General features: G+C 38.2%; 1 protein-coding gene across 11 annotated transcripts in view; it reads right to left on the bottom strand.

Annotated features, from left to right (window-relative positions):
• The window catches only part of DLGAP1 (DLG associated protein 1), a 416,188-nt gene that overhangs the window by 148,010 nt on the left and 249,272 nt on the right, over positions 1-18,906 (bottom strand). The window contains exon 1 of one of the 11 annotated variants that reach the window (XM_027886320.1): positions 3,116-3,135. The exons of 9 other annotated variants lie outside the window; for them this stretch is intronic. The gene's annotated coding sequence lies outside the window, so the exon portion shown is untranslated. Of the gene's footprint in view, positions 1-1,993; positions 2,014-3,115; positions 3,136-18,906 lie in introns of those variants that run through there. One more of the 11 variants, XM_027886319.1, reaches the window with a different exon arrangement.

The following is an 18,906-nucleotide window of genomic DNA, read 5'->3' as shown; positions in this document are numbered from 1 at the left end:
ATAGGAATAAACAGTGGAAATAGCAATTCTACAGACAGCAGACTAAAACTACTTGATGGCATAGGAATAAATGAGATGTTAAACAGATACAACATTATAAGGCTGAAGAATGCTTATTATTTTCAACATTCATGTTACATTTACTTTTGTTTTCTTGAAGATGCCCTGGGTAGGAAGGATATGAATATATTCATCCTGGTTGTTAATGAGGTGTCCCTAATGCACAACAATTTGCTGGAATAGCCCAGTGGCTAGATAAATACCTATTTATATCCTATGTAATTAAAATGAAAATGAATGCAAAATAACAAAACCTAAATGCAGAAACTACCTATTCTTTTACAAATTTCATTTAAATATATTGTCTACTCATGTATTTCGAGTTTATACTTAAAGCACATGTTCAAGAAATATATTCTTTGCGTTAAATAAATGTGCAAAATTCTGTTCTATAAAAGATTTACTGATATGCCACAGAGCCTCTCCAACTTTATCTCACAGGACTGCAGAATTATGTTTCTAACATTTTTGAAGGAAGCTGTGAAAAACAATCAGGTAACAAATCTTTTCACTTAAATAGTGTGTACATAGGTATGTACAGAGTACACAGATAATACAGGTGAATGTAGCAGGTAGATAATGAATAAATCAAAATTACTAATATAATAGAAAGTGTCTATGGCCTTTAGCAACTTAAAACCTTCATAAGTGATATGTATTTTATAGGCTAACTATGAAAAGACAACACTCATATTTTTTTTTAAATAATCTGATTATTTTATAGCAGTTCAAGACCTAGAGCAAAGCAAACTGTCATATGCACAATGTAACCCGTAATGTAAAGTTTAAGTTCAATAACTGCTAAGATAACTGATTCTAGAAGGATGTGGACCTGTTGGAGTGAGACCAGAGGAGGCCACAAAGATCCTCAGAGGGCTGGAGCTCCTCTCCTGTGAGGAAAGGCTGAGAGAGCTGGTGTTGTTCAGCCTGGAGACAAGAAGGCTACGGGGAGACCTTAGAGATCCTCTCAGAAGGGGACCTACAAGAGTGTTGGAGAGGGACTTTATACAAGGGCATGTAGTGATAGGACAAGGGGGAAATGGCTTAAAACTGGAAAGGACCAAGTTTAGATTAGATATTCAGAAGAAATTCTGGGAGACATGGGTCTGGTGAGACATGGGAACAGGTTGCCCAGAGAAGCTTGGATGACCCATTCAGCCTGGAAGTGTTCGAGGCCAGGTTGGATGGGCCCTTGAGCAATCTGCTTTAGTGCAAGGTGCAGGGAGGGTGTAACTAGATGATCTCTAAGGTCCCTTGCAACTTAAACAATTCTATAATTATATATTCTTTACGTCAAGGTGTATAGCTTAACCATAAAAATAGTCAAATAAGATATGTATGAGAAACAGGCAAACGTGATCTTGAAATTTGCATTTGCAATATGCAGGGAGAAGGCACTACATTACATGTAGTCACAGAATCACTGAATTACAGAATGGGTGAAGTCAGAAGGGACCAGCGTGGGTCATCTGGTCCAACCTCCCCGCTCCAACAGGGTGCATGTTACCCAGGATTGTGTTCAGACAGCTTTTGAATATCTCCAGTGAGGGAGACACCACAACACCTCTGGGCAATCTATTCCAGTGCTTAGTCATTGCACAATAAGGTTCTTCCTTATATCTATGTGGAACTTCCTGTACATCAGTTTCTACCCGTTGCCTCTTGTCCTATTGCTTGGCACCACCAAGAAGAGCCTGGCTCCATCCTCTTGGCACCCTCCCTTCAGATACTTGTATACATTGATGAGATCCCCTCTCAGTTGTCTCTTTGTGAGCATGAACAGGCCCAACTCTCTCAGCCTTTCCTCCTAAATGAGACGCACTATTTCCTTAATCATTCTTGAAAGCCCTTGCTGGACCTGCTCCAGAAGCTCCATGTCTCTCTTGTACTGAGGAGCCCAGAACTGGACACAGAACTCCAGACGGGGCCTCACCAGGGCTGAGCAGAGGGAAAGGATCACCTCCTTTGCCCTACTGACAATGCTCTTCCTAATGCACCTCAGGATATCATTGGCCTTCTTGGCCACAGGGGCACACTGCTGGCTCATGGATAACTTGTTGTCCACTGGGACTACCAGACCTTTCCCTGCAGAGCTGCTTCCCAGCAGGCCAGCCCCCAGTCTGTGCTGGTGTCTGGTGTCATTATTCCACAGGTGCAAGACCCTACACTTGCCTTTGTGGAATTTCAATTATATTCTTCTCTGCCCATCTCCCCAACCTGTCAAGGTCCCTTTGAAGGGCTGCACAGCACTCTGGGCTATCAGCCACTCCTCCCAGCTTTGTGTCATCAGTGAACTCGCTGAGGTGGCATCTACCACTTCATGCAAGTAACTGAAGAATAAGTTAAACAATACTGAACCCAGATTTGACCCCTGCGGGACACTGCTAGTGACAGGCCTCAAACTAGACCCTAAGTCACTGATCATGGCCCTCTGAGATCTGCCATTCAGACAGTTCTCAATACACTGGTCCAGCCTGCACTTCCTTAGCTTGCCTGTGAGGATATCATGGGAGACAGTGTCACAAGCCATGCTGAAGTCCAGGTAGACAACATCTACTGCTATTCCTTCATCTATCTAGTCAGTTGTTCCATCATAGAAGGCAATCATTTTGTCTAAGCACAATTTCCCTTTGGTGAATTCATGCTGACTACTCCCAATCACCTCTTTGTCTTCCACATGCTTAGAGATGGCCTTCAGGATGAGCTGTTCCACCGCCTTTCCAGGGATTGAGGAGACAGTGTATTGGGTTTGCGTGGCCAGGTTTTGGTAGCAGGAGGGACTACAGGATGACTTCTGTGAGAAGCTGCTAGAGGCTCACCACATGTCCGACAAAGCCAAAACCAGCTGGATCCAGGACAGACCCACCACTGGCCAAGGCTGAACCTATTAGTGATGGTACTAACATCTCTGTGATAACATTTAGGAGGGGAAAAAAAAAAGTTATTGTGCAGATGTAATTGTGGCCAGAGAAGAGGGGAGTTGAGAATGTGAGAGGAACAATTTTGCAGACACCAAGGCCAGTGGAGAAAAAGGTAGAGGAGGTGCTTCAGGCACCAGAGTTGAGATTCCCCTGCAGCCCATGGTGAAGACCATGGTGAAGCAGGCTGTCCTCCTGCAGTCCATGGAAGTTAATGGGAGTGCAGAGGTCCACCTGCAGCCTTTGGAGCAGGTGGAGTTGAGCTGAACAGGTGAATGCACCAAGAGAGGTAGGTGGGAAGCCCAGCTGGAGCAGGCTCCTGGCAGGAGCTTGTGGACCCCATGGGAAGGCCAGCTGGAGCAGGCTCCTGGCAGGAGCTTGTGGACCTGTGGAGAGAGAAGTTCATGCCAAAGCAGGTTTCCTGGTAGGATTTGTGACCTGGGGAGGACCCATGTTGCAGCAGGTTATTCTTGAATGACTGCACCCCACAGAAGAGTGACCCACATTGGAGCAGCTTGTGAAGAACTATTGCCCATGGGAAGGATTCACGCTAGAAAAGTTCATGGAGAGACTCCACACTGGAGCGGAGGAAGAATTCCTCTCCCTGAACAGTGGCAGAAAGTGTGATGAAATGTGATGAATGGAGTGTAAGCCCCTTCTCAACTCCCTGTGCCACTGGCGGTGCGGAGGTAGAGCCTAGGAAGGAGGGAAGGGTGGAGGGAAGGTGTTTTTAAGATTTGTTTTACTTCTCACTATCCTGCTCTGATTTTGACTGGTAATAAATTCAATTATTTCCCCAAGTTGAGTCTGTTTAGCCCATTATGGTAATCAGTTTGTGTCTCTCCCTGTCCTTATGATCCTTTAGTTTTCCTCTCCCTGGTCCAGTCGCAGAGGGGAGTGATAGAGAGGCTTTGGTGGGCACCTGTCATCCAACCAGGGCCAACACACACCATAGGCTGACTGGCCTGTAGTTGCCTGGGTCCTCCTTCTTGCCCTTTTTTAAGGCTGGGATGACATTTGCTTTCTTCCAGTCCTCAGTACCTTTCCTGACTGCTATGACCTTTCAAAGACAATTGAGAGTGGTTTAGCAGTGATGTTCGCCAGTTCCTTCAACACTTTTGGATGCATCCCATCAGGGCCTATGGACTTGTGGATGTCAGATTTGACTCCACGGTCTCTAACCCAGTCCTCCTCAACCAAGGGGAAGTTTTCTTTTCTCAAAGAGAGAAATTACAAAACAAGTTAGTTACCACCAGAGACATGCTAATTAAGCATCATGAGGTCCTCAGGACCTTGAGTCTAATATCCTTGTCTGTTCAGAAACTAAGTAGTGAGAAATGTTAATTTTTTTTTTTAAATTATTATTTTTTGGTGAATGTGGTTCTTCTAAGATACCATTCACTGAGTCAGAGGACACACCTGAATCCTCAAGTGTCTGCCAGGTCCAGAAACCAAAGGACTGGGACAGAAGTGGAAGGCAATGTAAATACATAATGTTATGCATGTAGAGCTCTGTGTCAAGAGGGCATTTAACCATGTGCACAAATTGAAACACACCATATTGCTACTTACATTTCAGATTGCAGCAGTCTTTTCAAAGAAATGCTGTGTTACTGTTTGAACTGAGAGGATTTAAATGATGTTTTTTAGCAGTACTGTGTGTAGTTGTGATCTCATTTTATGGTCTATGTTGAACAAAGAGAGGTTCTAATTTCCATGATGAATTCCAAAGATTCTCAGAATTTGCTTATTTATTTACTCCCACACCATGGAATGTTCCCAGTGAAATTCCTTTCCCTAATACTCAAACTTTTACAAACAAGTGGAAGATACATTATTGCTGAGAATCACACTTCCACATGTTCCTCCTGTAGCACATTGTTTTATCCCAAAGGTCTTGATATTTTGCAGTCATTATGTGTGGCCTTTCTGTTACACTACATCACATTAATGAAAATCTAGACATCAATAAAAAGATGCATTTTCTAAAATGCATCTATCCACATATTTTATTAAAGGTGTTCAGAAGAAAATGAGGTCTCAAATTATCTTCCTAATACATTTTGGCATGTAATATGGACATTTCAGTGCCTTGGGTAAAACTCTCAAGAGAATTTCTAATTTTTGCTTCCATGTCAGCAATCACACCAAGCAAGTGATATTTACAATATAATTTAATCTTGAGCAGTGGATGGGGAGTCATAAGGGAAATGTTTTTGCCAGTAACATCAACTCCTTCCAAGTACTTGGGCAGATCAATAAGTGGGAGTTACTGGGAGAAGAAATGTAATTAAACTCTAGCTGATCTTTGAGGAGGTCCTTGTGAATGGTATGCATACAGAAGAAAATAAGACAGGCTCCCCACCAACATTGTAATAAAAATTGGTGCGTATTTTTTTTTCTGTCTGCATCCAACAATCTTTAGTTTACATATACTTGTGGTGACTGGTTTCACATTTACATTTGACAACTGTTTTCATCCATGTGCTTCTGGTGAGCAACTGTGGCAGTTAGTACCAGGATATTATGTGCCCTAAAGTTTTGGGTTTGGCTTTCTTTTCTTCCCTTCACTTCTGTGGCCATAGCAAGTTGATTCTCCACTAAGAGTGTCACGAAAACTGTAGTCACTAAAGTAACCTAACACATAATTAATCTCTGAGTCATATCTAAATACATTACATGAATTCTAGCAGTAATATGTCAGCAAAATTTTGACACGAATAGTCTGATTTTTTCAATCCTCTTAGGAATGTGACTGGCAATAAGCAGGACTGCATGCAAAGATTTTGGCGCTACAAAAAGAAATACTAAACTGTGATTATCTGCTCTTCCACTCTCCTTATTTGTGCACACAGTTAACAGTCAACTTTAAAAAAAAATTCTGATCTGCTTCAGTGAGTAATAATATACTGTGCAATTAGACTTCTTATGCCTTTCCTGTGGTCTAGGACACCAAGTCTCTCTGACTCAGTCAGGTACAGCGCATTGGTTGGAGAGCCTGTTGTGAATTCCACTGCAGATTCAGAACTGCCAAAGGACATTTTCTTTTCCCAGAAAGAGAACAACCAGCTTATCACATCTGTATAATGTGCATGTAAGATAATATATTTAACTGAATAATTTCATACATGTCATATAGGCATACACTTCATACACAAATTTAGATGTTGTATTTTATCCTTTTCAGTCTGTAGAATGATGAACTTTATGACCTTAATATTTTTTTAAGCACAACTTACAGAATTTTTAGAATGCTGTTTCATCTGGAAGAACAGCAAAAGTGAATCAAAAGGAAGGGAATCCAAAATTTGGAATAAGGTTAACGCATTCTTACTTGGGTTGCTCTCTTTTAAGTACTCTACTGTTGCACACAAGTTTGCAACTCTATAGATATTTTGCTTAATTTCTTCACAGAAGATTTCTTAAAATGAAAGTATTACAGTCACTTCTTTCTATTAATTGAAGATAATCAATGGGATATGGTTGTCTTATATATCCCAGATAATAAAAGGAAGCAAGTGCAAGGGACAGGTTACACGTTCCTGCAGCACTGACATCTGGTAAAAATAGAGAGGCTGTCACAGTGCCATAAAATATATAGCATTAAATGACTAATACATATAGAGAGATATCAGGTATGTATCTAGATTTCTGCAAGCCAGTCAGTTATGAATGTCCAAGGTTTATTTTTCTAGTAGGAAGGAGGTGATCAGAAGATGAAACCTACATGCAACATCTCCAGTGGACTTCTCCTGTCCAAGTCAAATAAATTCATGCTCTGCAACGTTGACGTAGTAAAAATGAGCATCCTTGTACTAAAAGAGGATCTTGATCCTCATTGCAAGGACATCTAAGGGTGTTACCTAGGCATGACTAAGCAAAGGAGCCACTATAGGATCTAGTGACTGACAATGATCTAATGGTTAATGCTCATCTGCGTCAGACCTTGAACCAACATTACACAAACCCCATCTGCATGGGTCAATAACTCATTTTCTACCAGTTTTCCAGTGTTCTGCAATACTGTAGCATGGCAATTTTGTGACAGGTATCACAGGAAATTGTTGCCTGAGCTACAGGTTTTCACTATCTCTAGAGCTTTTCTGTAGGATGTAGTAGGCCAGTCTCTTCGCGAACGAAGAACCGGGGAAGGTCTTTCCACCTTCCAGCCTGCACACTGGATTTTTTAGGTGAGACACAGTGTGCGCGGAACTGAGCCCACCCTTTAATCCTGAGGTTCATCTGCTGGGGCCAAGCACGCTTGGACGGTGGCAGCGAGGTCCTCAGGACGTAGATGGATTGCCTTTACAGGCTAACGAGCTCCATCTGCCCGGGGAGGGGCCCCGACCGGGAATCGAACCCGGGTCTCTGCAGTGACAGTGCAGTGTCTTTTCCCCTAGACCACCGGAGGCTCCCTTTAGAGCTTTTCTACACATATATTGAAAGAACAATATTCACTGTTAAGCCAGGGAACTGGCTTTGCTTAGTCCTGTGCACTACATTGCACACAAGGCACATGATACATGAGAATCCATACTTTGATTTGTACGATGGCAGTGACAGTGTGATTGTGTGATTACATGACTTTGATGGTCTTAATCAGCAAATCTCATGATTAAAACTGTCTCAGAGCTTTTAATCCTTTACTATCTAGAAATTAGGTGAAAGACTTTTTAAATATTTCTTGCTCCATAAAAAATCACTCATTTCACTCAAAGCACTCAATTTAATGAAGCATAGTTTTATGAGACTCTTTCTACAGCTTCAGTCTTACTCACAAACCTTGACCTCATTTAGCTGAAATAGAGATTGATTTCCTTGAAAAATGTTATTTCAAGTACATTATGATATTTTAAGTCCAAGCAAAAGTGAATGCTACAAAAACATACAAGCACCAGAATCTCTATGCTTGCAGATGGTCTCCCATCTTGGGTTTCAATCGGTAGCTCTATCTGAATGGCACCACCCCTGAACATCTGCTGTCAGCCTCTGAAACTAATGAAAAAGAAGGAACTTTACAAGTGTCTTAGTGGAGAAACTCTGTGAAAACCTTACAGAAGAAGCTCTGTGAAAACCAAGGATAAGAGCTGTGAAGATGTCACTTCTAACAGAATGACAATACAGGGCTTATTAATCACCCCACTAGCCTCAAAAGTTCCCCCCACTAACCCTCCCCACCAGCCCACCAGGAAGAACCTGCAAAGCCTCAGTGAAACTGTTTCATATTGTAACTATGAGCAAGAACTTCCTGGAAAATTCACTGCATAGTCATAATGGTATTATGGAGCTTTGACTGTATCAACAAATGCCACCACTATGATCAACCAGCTTGGTCATGGATATGTTCCAGGTTCTGTGTGCTCAAGCCAGGTTTCTCCACTGAGGCAATAGGAAAAAAGATGAGGCATACAGCGCCAAGAACGTTCTGCTCATATCCAAGGCCAGTGAACTTCTACATGGGAGAAAACTGACTCCTGGAAGAAAGAGAAGCCCTCTCTGAAGGTATGAGATAAAAGAGCTCAGCCAGCAAGGCAGAAAAGCTCACTAGGTTGGTACAAAACAGTCATGCTTAGATCAAAACTTAATCTTTTTATTTCAACATATTCTTCCCAGCTCAATCTAAAAGCAAAAACCAGCAATTGTGAACTCAGTTTGGCACTGAATATGAAGCATTAGATTAAAAGACAGAGAGCAACAGAATTCTTTTAACTAAATAATTCCCTAATACAGGGCTGTAACACTGAATTTTCTGAGTTTAAGGTTTATAAAACCCCACAAACAACTGAAAACTGAACCAAACCCTCATATATACTGTGGAATAGTAATGCAGTTAAATAACTTAACCATCTTATCTTTGATGGCTACAGTAACTGATCAATATTTGTTGTCCCATAGTAGATGAAATGGAAATAATTTCTTGTTTCATAGCAATGCTGTGGAAAAGAGTTAGATTTGGTGGAAACCTTAAGCTGCTTGCTCAAATCAGTGTGTTTCATTTCACCTCTACTGGAATAAAAAATAATAAGAAACACAAAAATTTCATTTTAGAGGAGAACATTTACTACAAATACTTTCTCATGCAGCTTCATTTTTGCTTATAAAGAAACTGAAACAGCAACCACTTTTAATGGGGACTATTTTTCACAGAATTCCATGAAATATTTCTGAGCGATGACAAACTGGGAAATAAATCTTAATTTATGAAGAATGTCTGAAAAAATGACTGGTACTTTCAAAAAGCTACATATCAAGTACCTCATGGAGTAAAATGTGACAGCAAAAATAAGCAAAATTCTGTGGGCAAAATGTTTTTCCTCAGGCATGGGACAAGATAGTGCTGCATGTCCTCTGGGAGACTATTCTGCCCTTGAGCAGAGGGCACAACTCCTCTTTACTTTGAGGCTTCACTCAATTCCACCTAAACCACTGAACCACTGGCTACATTAGATCTACTAATTTACAACACCAATAATTTAAAGTTTTACAAAAACCTCATAACAGTAAATTTCATTTTATTTGGATATTATTCTAATTGAAACCAAAAAAAAATAAAAAATAGTATAGGGTTGTTTTCTTTTTTTTTTTTTTGTCTGCATTTTCCAGTAAACAGAATCAATGGTCTGCACATACCTAGAAACAAGTAAATTTAAAGATTAAAGAATACTCATCTGATAAGAATCTGATTGTAGGAATTATACTTATCCAATTCAGAATTAAAAAAAAAAGTTTTATTAATATACAGGTAATATCAAAACAAAGTTTAATTACTGAATACAAACTAATGAAACCCTGCAAATATGCTAAAAGGTATTCATAGAAATAAAATTTTAAGAGCAGTGACTGTGGCTTAAACATTTCAGAAATGGCTTTCAGAATATCTTTTAAATCAGAAAGAGGCAAAAATAATTGAAAAATCATTTTATGAAATTATTATGAATAATATTTTGTCTGATGTTGGATGAACAAAAAGGAAAAATTATTCAACATGCTTAGATCTTGAATTGCGTAGCTCAGCTTTTTAATGTCACAGGACTTAACTGTGATTTGTTTATTTCCACAGTTTGTGACTGATCTTTTATCAAGCTGATGAGGTCACAAAGGATTCACTCCAAGGCTTCAGCACTATGAGGATGATGTTGTAATGGCAATGCTACCCTTATGTTTGGTGCCACCTAAAATGTTTCTGTGTGTATTTCATGTGTTTGCTCGTAAGAAACTCCGATCTAAAGATGATTTCTTCTTCACTGTATGCATTTTGTACGGAAGCTTACCATAAATCATTGTGCTGACATACACAAAATAGTAAATGAATATCTTACTTCTGAAGGATGACTGACTTCATCAGCACATTAGGCATTTATACACTGCATGTTTCACTCTTGAGGGCTCAGAGAGAACACCAAAGCACACAGACTCTGTTATTTTACACTATCCTTGACAGAACTTCAGACATTGTTGATATTAAACACAATAATAAAGAATATATTTATTATTATTATCTCTTATAATTTCTTTATATAGCAGAATATAGAATAAAGAATTATACTAAAAATATTTATTATAAAGAATTTTATATAGAGGGAGTCAAGAAGTCAAAACCAAGGAAAATATAGTTAAGAATATTTCCTTTTCACTTGAACTTTGTTGTATTAAGGAGTATTCATTGATACAGAAAAATCTAAGTGAGGGAAGGAGTGGAAAAGAAAGCACTAAATGAAGAGGAGGAAAAGGAAGTATGAGCTTTATTCTCTTTTTTAGCATGTTACTATTTCCAGCAATGCCCTAATTGATATAATTTCACAGATCTCAGTGAAATTGCTCCTGACTGAGACCAGCATGAATATCATGTAAGTGAAAAGAATGAACCTAATCTCAGCTTTTAATACTTACTGGTTTAAAGTAGTAACAGAAATAAGTATTCTCCATAACATTAAGTAGGTACAGTTTTAAAACTACTAATAATGCACTTTAGAAGAAAATGATATTAATAACTCATTGCTTCAGAACTACCATAAATGAAATACACTTCAAGGAACTCCTGAAATTTATTTTACATGTAATTGCATATGACAGAGTGTACACCTACTGGAATAATGCATACTTTAAAGTGAAAAGTTTTATTTCCAGGTTCTACTGCAAAGCATCTCGTAATGAATATTTTAAAAAAATCACTTAAGTAATGCATTCTAAGTTATTTTTAATTAAATTAAGTTCTAATATTCTGTAAAAAACTGCCTGCAGAATAATATGTGTATGCATTAAATATTTCCATAGCATTGAAAATACTTCAGAAAAATGATTCTTTAAAAGAGAAACACCATGAACAGACTACTATATATATCAAACTGGTGAGCTATGCAGAACATCTGCATAATTCCTTGTTGCTTACTCCTCCTAATTTAATTTCATTTAAAGGTGAAAAGTAAATGTATTCATACAATCTTCTTTAATATGTGTACGAAAAAGCCATGCTCCCTTAATCCCAAATAAAAAGTACACAGCCTTTTCACTTTATTACATCTTAGCTACTCAACTGAAATCTCATCTTTCCTTTCAAAACATGAGGTTCATCATATGTTAAATATCAGCATAATTGTGTAAGTTCGCGAGGAGCCACAGTGGGCTTCGCTGTTTGTCCTCATACATAGTATGAGGGTTATAAAAAACATCCATAACTGCTACTCTGGAGCTACAATTTTTTGTTGACATAGAGTAAACCTTGTAGAAAGATAACATTTCTGATTTTAAAGCTAAGAAGTAACAGAATCTGCCACATTTCCAAAGAAATTGTTCTGGTAATGAGCCACTGATATATCTAAATGTGTCAGGTATCTGATTCCAGCTAATAGCTCTGGAGTTTTTTGAATAGACCTTTTCAGAAGCCCTTACTATGAGCCTTGTTTCCTTTTGCTGCTATAAGACAGAATAATTTCACGCCCTTCTGTGTCATAAACTAAAATGGCTAGGTTTCTCAATCACATCTGATGGTAGATTTCCAGACCTTTCATCACTCCAGAAGCTTCCTCCCATCCAGCCTTTGACTACTTTATAAAATACAGTTCTTATCAGATATGCAATAAGGTTGTTAGTCTGTCAGTAGCTACAGATTTGTTCTTGTGAATTCCCCAGTCTACAAATAATTTAACCGAAAATGTCCAGTAAACTTCTCATAGCAGGGCTTGAGTTTTGCCTTGCTTTTCCCCATGAAGAACCTAGTCTGGACTGCAAATGCAGTACAACATATCATACAAGATACTTATTGACAGCTATTTTCAGTTCAGATTTGTTTGTTTGTTTGTTTGTTTATACTTGGAGTGTTAATTTAAAACAACTGTTTTCATATTCTTGAAATCATGCCCACACAGAAAGACAGATTCACAATTTAGCAATAATTAGATAAATTAAAAGCACTTCTCTTGAGACAAGTCACATTAACCTGCATTTTCACAAATATACCTCAGAATCATACACAGCGTTCAAGTAAACTAATTTTATTTTTCTTGTATATTTTCAGCCACTACTGTTTACCAATATGTAAAATATGTACTGCAGAAACAAAATGACAGTAGCCCCATAAAAAAGTACCTGATCAAAAGTTTCATGTTTACCCTCTCTCTTGGGAAGCTCACAGTAAAGCCAGACCTGGTGATTGTTATCTACTCTGACAGTCAGGCTGACCCCTGCCGGAACATCAGTGCATATGAGCACTAGCAAAGAACCAGGACACAGCACTTAGAAAGCCTACACTACTGCAACTACAATATTCAGTGTACTTTCAGACTGTAGAGAAGATCCAAGGAAGGAATTTTATAAGATAACATGGATGGTTGCTTTCAGAAATGTACAATTTCTGTGATACTATTTCCAGCAGATAAATGAAGAACAGTGGGTTCAGTAAATATCCATTTGAAACTACTTGAGCATTTAAGTCTTATTTAAAAGTAAAAAAAAATATTTAAAAAAAGGTAAGTAAGTTACTACTTTTAGCTTAAAGGATGGCAGCTGCTTAAATGATATGAGTAAACTAATTGTATTATCTTTATTCCAATGATAATATGCATTGATATTATGAAACTACTTAAAGGACCAGTAGTCAGTGAGTATTTAGGGTAAAGATCTGTTCTTCTAGAGGTCATAAATACCCTCATTATTATCTGAATTAGTGAAGGTAAAACAGCAGCAAAATACAAGTGAATGGTGAGATGTGTTGAATCTTGTGTTTCAGTGGGCAGAGTCCAGGGATCTTCAAACTGTACAGTAACAGAAACTTTGGCCACTTGCACTTTGAATTCCTTTTTTTCCATCCTTGCTTGAATGGAATAAGGTATGCTTCAGTGATATCAGTGATATATATTTCTTTTATCCTGTCTCTTCTTTCCATTTTATTTCAGGTTTAAGAAGAAACATGATTAAGGTCAGATGAGAGGAAGGCCCACAAGAAGACCCAAAAACCCTGTAACAGGTTTTTGTAGAACAGTGTGAAACAGAAGACAAAACAAAACACATACACTCCACAAACTCACTGAAAATGCAGCAAAGGAGAGCACACAAGCAGATCCATTAAACACAATTAATCTTTACATGAGTGAATATGTGGAACGTTAAAAAGTGATGATCCTACTCTTTTTCTTTTTTTAATATTAGGATAAGTACTTTATTGACTCATGATAAAGTTCTGTTTAGAAGACTCTTAAATGACTCTTAAAAAGTCATTCCTGTCTTTTTCTAAATGAAAAGAGACCTGCAGGTCAAGTGTACACAGAGAAAGTTCAGAATAAAATCCTGGAAACAGCATGAAGAAGTCTAACTTCTAAGTGATTTGGAAAAAATCTGCCAAGCCTGCAAAGTCTGTTAACACTGGCTTAGTTCCATAAGACAGTGATTTAAAAGGAAGTTTTTATGGTCTTCATACAGCCGATAAAAGTATGATCTCAGAGAATTACAGTGCATCTTTGAAGTCTACAGGAGAGATGGTGGACAGCAATAAAAGTGATCTGTTAAAGATTATTTGCCAAGTTTCCTTGGTAATAAGGTTTATACAATCCCCCTTTCTATGCTCTCATGCCCATTCTTCCACCCACCACCCTACCTCCTGCCCTGCCTCCCTACTTCAAATTCAAACTGGTAGGGGTTGAAATATAAGATTTGTACACCCCCTGGAAGTTTTGGCAAAGAGAGGCAAATCCCACCTATTTCCTGACAGTGGGAAGAACCATAAAAGAAGCCTGAATCTTCTTAGAGATGAAAGAATCTTATTTTTGGACCTTTTCTGGCTCCAGTGGCATGAGGCACAAGGACACCATTCAGAGACAGGATCTTTTCAAGATTCACAGTGCTGGAAGTGGTGGCAGCTGAAGGCAAAGAATAAGAGCAAAAGACACACAGGGCATCATGCATACTCCAAGCTCTTCCTTCAGCATGCATTGTCCTCCCAAGCACACTGCTAGGGAACTTGGGAAAGCCAATGGATTGATCCCTTCTCAGGTTTCTTGCAATCAGCCCTCAAGGTCTGCCTGATGCAGGAACTGTTGTTAGGCTCAGATGTGGCCCCCTAATTTGTTTTCCTTGGTCCTGCAGTTTGAATCCTCTGAGCTGACTGAACATCTTCTATTGTACTACTCTTATAGCAGACCTGGGAAACTTCCTCCATATGCTCAGGTTGATTTGACCTCTGTTAATTCTCACACTATTGTGAACTGTGCAAAAGAATATTTTGCCCTTTAGTTTTGAAGAATTTGTGGTTGTTTTGACTGATATGCAGCTATATTTTCTGCCGTTTTCTTGTAAAATTATGAACTCAAATCTGATTGAGGCAAACATAGTACCTGCAAAGATGATTACATTCTTGGAAGTCTCATCAAAAAATATGAACTCACACCAGGGCTGAATATCTAGAAGTTCATTTCTCACAACTTTTTATTCCCATGTCTGATCACTCCAGTTGAAGAAAACAGCTGGTCTGCTGCTGCCAAAAAAAGGACATGGGAAAAGACTAAAGATACATATGGAGTAACAAAAAATTATTCAACCAACTATTCAAACAGCTGACATGCACAAAGCTATAGAAAGTCTCATTTCCCAGACAAGGCATCCAAAGGTACCTTGATAGGCTTGAGATGGGGGCCCATGTGAACCCAATGAAGTTCAACAAGGCCAAGTCCAAGTTCCTGCACGTGTCAGGCAATTCCAAGCATAAGTGCAGGTGGGTAGAGAATTGACTGAGAGGAGGTTTAGATTAGATATTAGGAAGAAATTCATTACTGTGAAGGTGGTGAGGCACTGGAGCAGGTTGCTTAGAGAAGCTGTGGATGCCCCATCCTTGGAAGTGTTCAAGGCCAAGTTGTATGGAGCTTTGAGCAACCTCGTCTAGTGGAATGTGTTCCTGCCCATGGCAGCAGGCTGGAACTAAATTATTTTTAAGGTCCCTCCCAACCCAACCATTTTATGACTCTATGAATTATGACAATTGTAAAAAGAATTATGTCTCCATTTCATGATTTTTTTTTCAGAGACAGAGGCTTAAGAAACTAGAATGGGTTGTAGTATAAGTTTTTTTAGATTAGAATTCTACAGTAAAGTTTTAAATGAATGTTCTAAACCCAAAATATTACTAAAACAAACACTTACTTTAACACTTCTATTAATCTTTTATTAAAAAGCTTAATTATTATGACAAGTCTGGTTGTCTCACAGTCATGAAGGTAATAAGAGAAAAAAGTCTTTTATACTTTCAAATCCCTGACATCTGTAAAGATAAACCTTATCAAATTTTTCAGTCTTTGTTTCACACATTCTAAACCTGGTTCAAAGGGAGAAGTTCTGAAGGTTGCAATATTGTCTTGCTAGGGTCAGACTAAAGTGATTCTGTCTGGTCCCGTGTTTCTCAGCAGAACCCTGGACCTGCTGCTGAAGGATGTGCCACACCCTTATCAAAGGCACAGGTTCACTGCAGCAACCTGCTCTGATTAGTTTTGTGGGGCTGTACTCACTCCTAATAAGCAAGATAGAACTAGGTAATCATAGGCTTCTGCTTACTCCTTCTCACATGGCAAATAAAGCTGTTGTGACCAGACTTTACAGTTGCCATTCTCCCATGTCCTGAAGTCCTCAGCAATTGTTCGTGTTGTTTTTCCTCAGCACTAGTTGTCATTAGAAAATGTGTTAAGGGTAAGAATGCACAGAAAACACTTTTGTTAAGAGGCACTGAATAACAGAGTTACATTTATTTTCCTAAACCAGTAATTTTCATGCCACTGGTCATCAATAGTATGGCAAAAACCAAGACGATGTGGATGAAATTTACCTGGAATGCAACAACTCTGCAGGAACATTCAGCAATTAACTTAACCTAAGGCTCCTGCTTCAAATCTCTTGTAATGACCAACTAGATGCTCTTTGTGAAGCTGGAATAATTGTCAGCAACTGGATATTTTTTGTTGAACACTTAATGATAGGACTCCTTTTCAGGCTAGTTGCAGTCCTAAATGAACTCCGTAGGTAGTATTTTTTCCTTTTATGACACAAAGGAAATTATTTTTCCCTTTGTTTCCAAGGATAACTTCAGCACACAGATAACTTTCCCTGGCTTTAAGGTGATTTGCCCTCAGAAGTATACTCAGGGACATATATACTCAGTACAAGTATACTCAGAAGTTCAGGGACACATGAGCAGCACCATGATTCTAGAGTAATGTTCTGGTTGAAAGAGAAGATGCAACAAAGTATGATGAAAAACATGAAGAGAAGTGAGAGCAGTATGAAATGCTCCATGGCTAACAGAGCTTGGCTGCCTTAGAGACAAAGATAATAATAAGCAAAGAAACTGGCTGGCAGTACTAAACTACTGGCCAAAGAAAACCTCTTCTGTTTCACCTCCTGGTCTGTTACAGCTTGTGGTACGCATTTCTTAACTCCTTGGACTTCAGGGTAGGCAATGCCATTCTCTGTGAAGCATGAAGAAACAGAATGTACACAGCTTCCCAGAACATCATATGATACTGAAGAGATGAAGTGAAACAGGAATGTCTCAGTGACGCCCACAGGAACAATCACCATCGCCAAATTGTCAGCATGCCTCTGCAATGCCAGACCACAGCGAGCATATGGATAGTTTAGGCTTTCTGCCATTAGACTAGATTAGAGAAGCACGTGGTTCATGCACATCTAGTCTAGCTTTGTGTCAGTGGAGAAAATATTTCCACTACACACAGCCTCCCAGACCTAAGGAAGAAGGGCTAGTTCTTGGGCAACTTCCACAGAAAAAGACTGCTGCACTTGTCAGGTCCTGTGGTTCCTCCCTGGAGAAACTTTTCACGTGATCTGCGATTACACCTCTGAGACCATGAACCGAGGTGTGAAACAGAATACCCTTCCCTTCTGCTGAGCAAACATGACTGACAGTTCTGCAAAATCCCTCCAACAGATGACACTACTGGGGATTTTCATTCTGTTACAACTCACGCAGGTTGTATGGCAGCAATTCGTGCAAAGCCTGCTCTCCACAGCCTCTCCAGGCAACAGAGCTTTAGTGAAAGATATAACCAGTGAAAGATATGCTCAGAACCTTTAATGAAAAAATGCTCTGTATCATTTGGAAGAAAATACTTAAAGTCTGGTGAAATCGTATATTTCAAGCTTCATTTTCTTTAGAAATGCATTAAGCCCAAGCCACAAAAAATCCACTTTAGAAAAAGACTCTGATACAGTTGGCAGTGCTGACAGCTATGTTGTGAAATGACCAAGTCTTTTAGTACATTTTCATGTATTTTTCTTATGGGAAATTATTCCATCAGAAATTTAGTGCTCACCTTTGCAGTATATTGACTAAACAAAGAAAACCAGAATATGTTACCCCTATTGCAGTTGACTAAGTAGCTTTCATCAGCCTTGAATGAGCTAAAAATATGGTTATAAAAAAATGTTCTTCCTTTCGAAGCTGACCTGGTTATTTATATTGCTGTACATAGCTCATATTACAACTCTGAGATCTAGGAAGGTCACCAACTAATATGCTGCAGAGATAACACAATATACCTGTACATTTGTTTCATTTCAGACAAGAAGCAAGATATAAAATTGGACAGTGGTTGAATAGCAAGTTAAATGCTGGTTATCATATACATCTACCATTCTGTAAACACACATGATTAATTATACTAACTTGAATAATTGTAGATGAATTAATCTATTTGTAAATAAAAATTCATAAATTAAATATTTGTGAAACAGGACAAAATGTTCATGCCAAACACACAGCTGAATACAGTGCTTGAGATATTCTTTTAGTGTTTGCATTCCATTTTTTGGCATACTAAGTGCATTTTCTTTCTTACTGGCAGCATACAGGAATGATTTGATCAAGAACTCTTTAAATATTAGCAATGAGCCAGAGCAGCCTCAGAGGAAGGAATCTTGTTAGTTCAAATGTAAACAAACACGTGCAATGTTTATTTCTGACATACTACTATTGTGGTCTCTCTTATAGGCCAAACCCATTATTACTCAACATATACTGTAATTTGATGTCTTTTCAAGTAATATAGGGAAATGTCTTTTTAAAGCTAGTTTACCTTCAGGTCAGTGTATTATTTTCTTGATTGTTTTTCTAAAATTGAAAATAACAATTTCCTATGTAAAATTTCAGTAAAAGAGTACTTCTAATTATCTCACCTCCCTTATAAACTTTCAGGCCAGAGCTGAAAAAGAAACTACACGTCACTATGTAAGCTTGTTCTTCAGAAAAAAAAAAAAAAAAAAAAAAAAAAAAAAAAAAAAAAAAAAAAAAAAAAAAAAAAAAAAAAAAAAAAAAAAAAAAAAAAAAAAAAAAAAAAAAAAAAAAAAAAAAAAAAAAAAAAAAAAAAAAAAAAAAAAAAAAAAAAAAAAAAAAAAAAAAAAAAAAAAAAAAAAAAAAAAAAAAAAAAAAAAAAAA

The sequence above is a fragment of the Empidonax traillii genome, unplaced genomic scaffold (assembly GCF_003031625.1).
Source record: "Empidonax traillii isolate 1590-97213 ecotype Southwest subspecies unplaced genomic scaffold, ASM303162v1 scaffold186:size1492175, whole genome shotgun sequence".
Classification (NCBI taxonomy): domain Eukaryota; kingdom Metazoa; phylum Chordata; class Aves; order Passeriformes; family Tyrannidae; genus Empidonax; species Empidonax traillii.
Note: the sequence above shows the minus strand (reverse complement) of the source record. Positions and strands in the feature narration are given on the sequence as shown.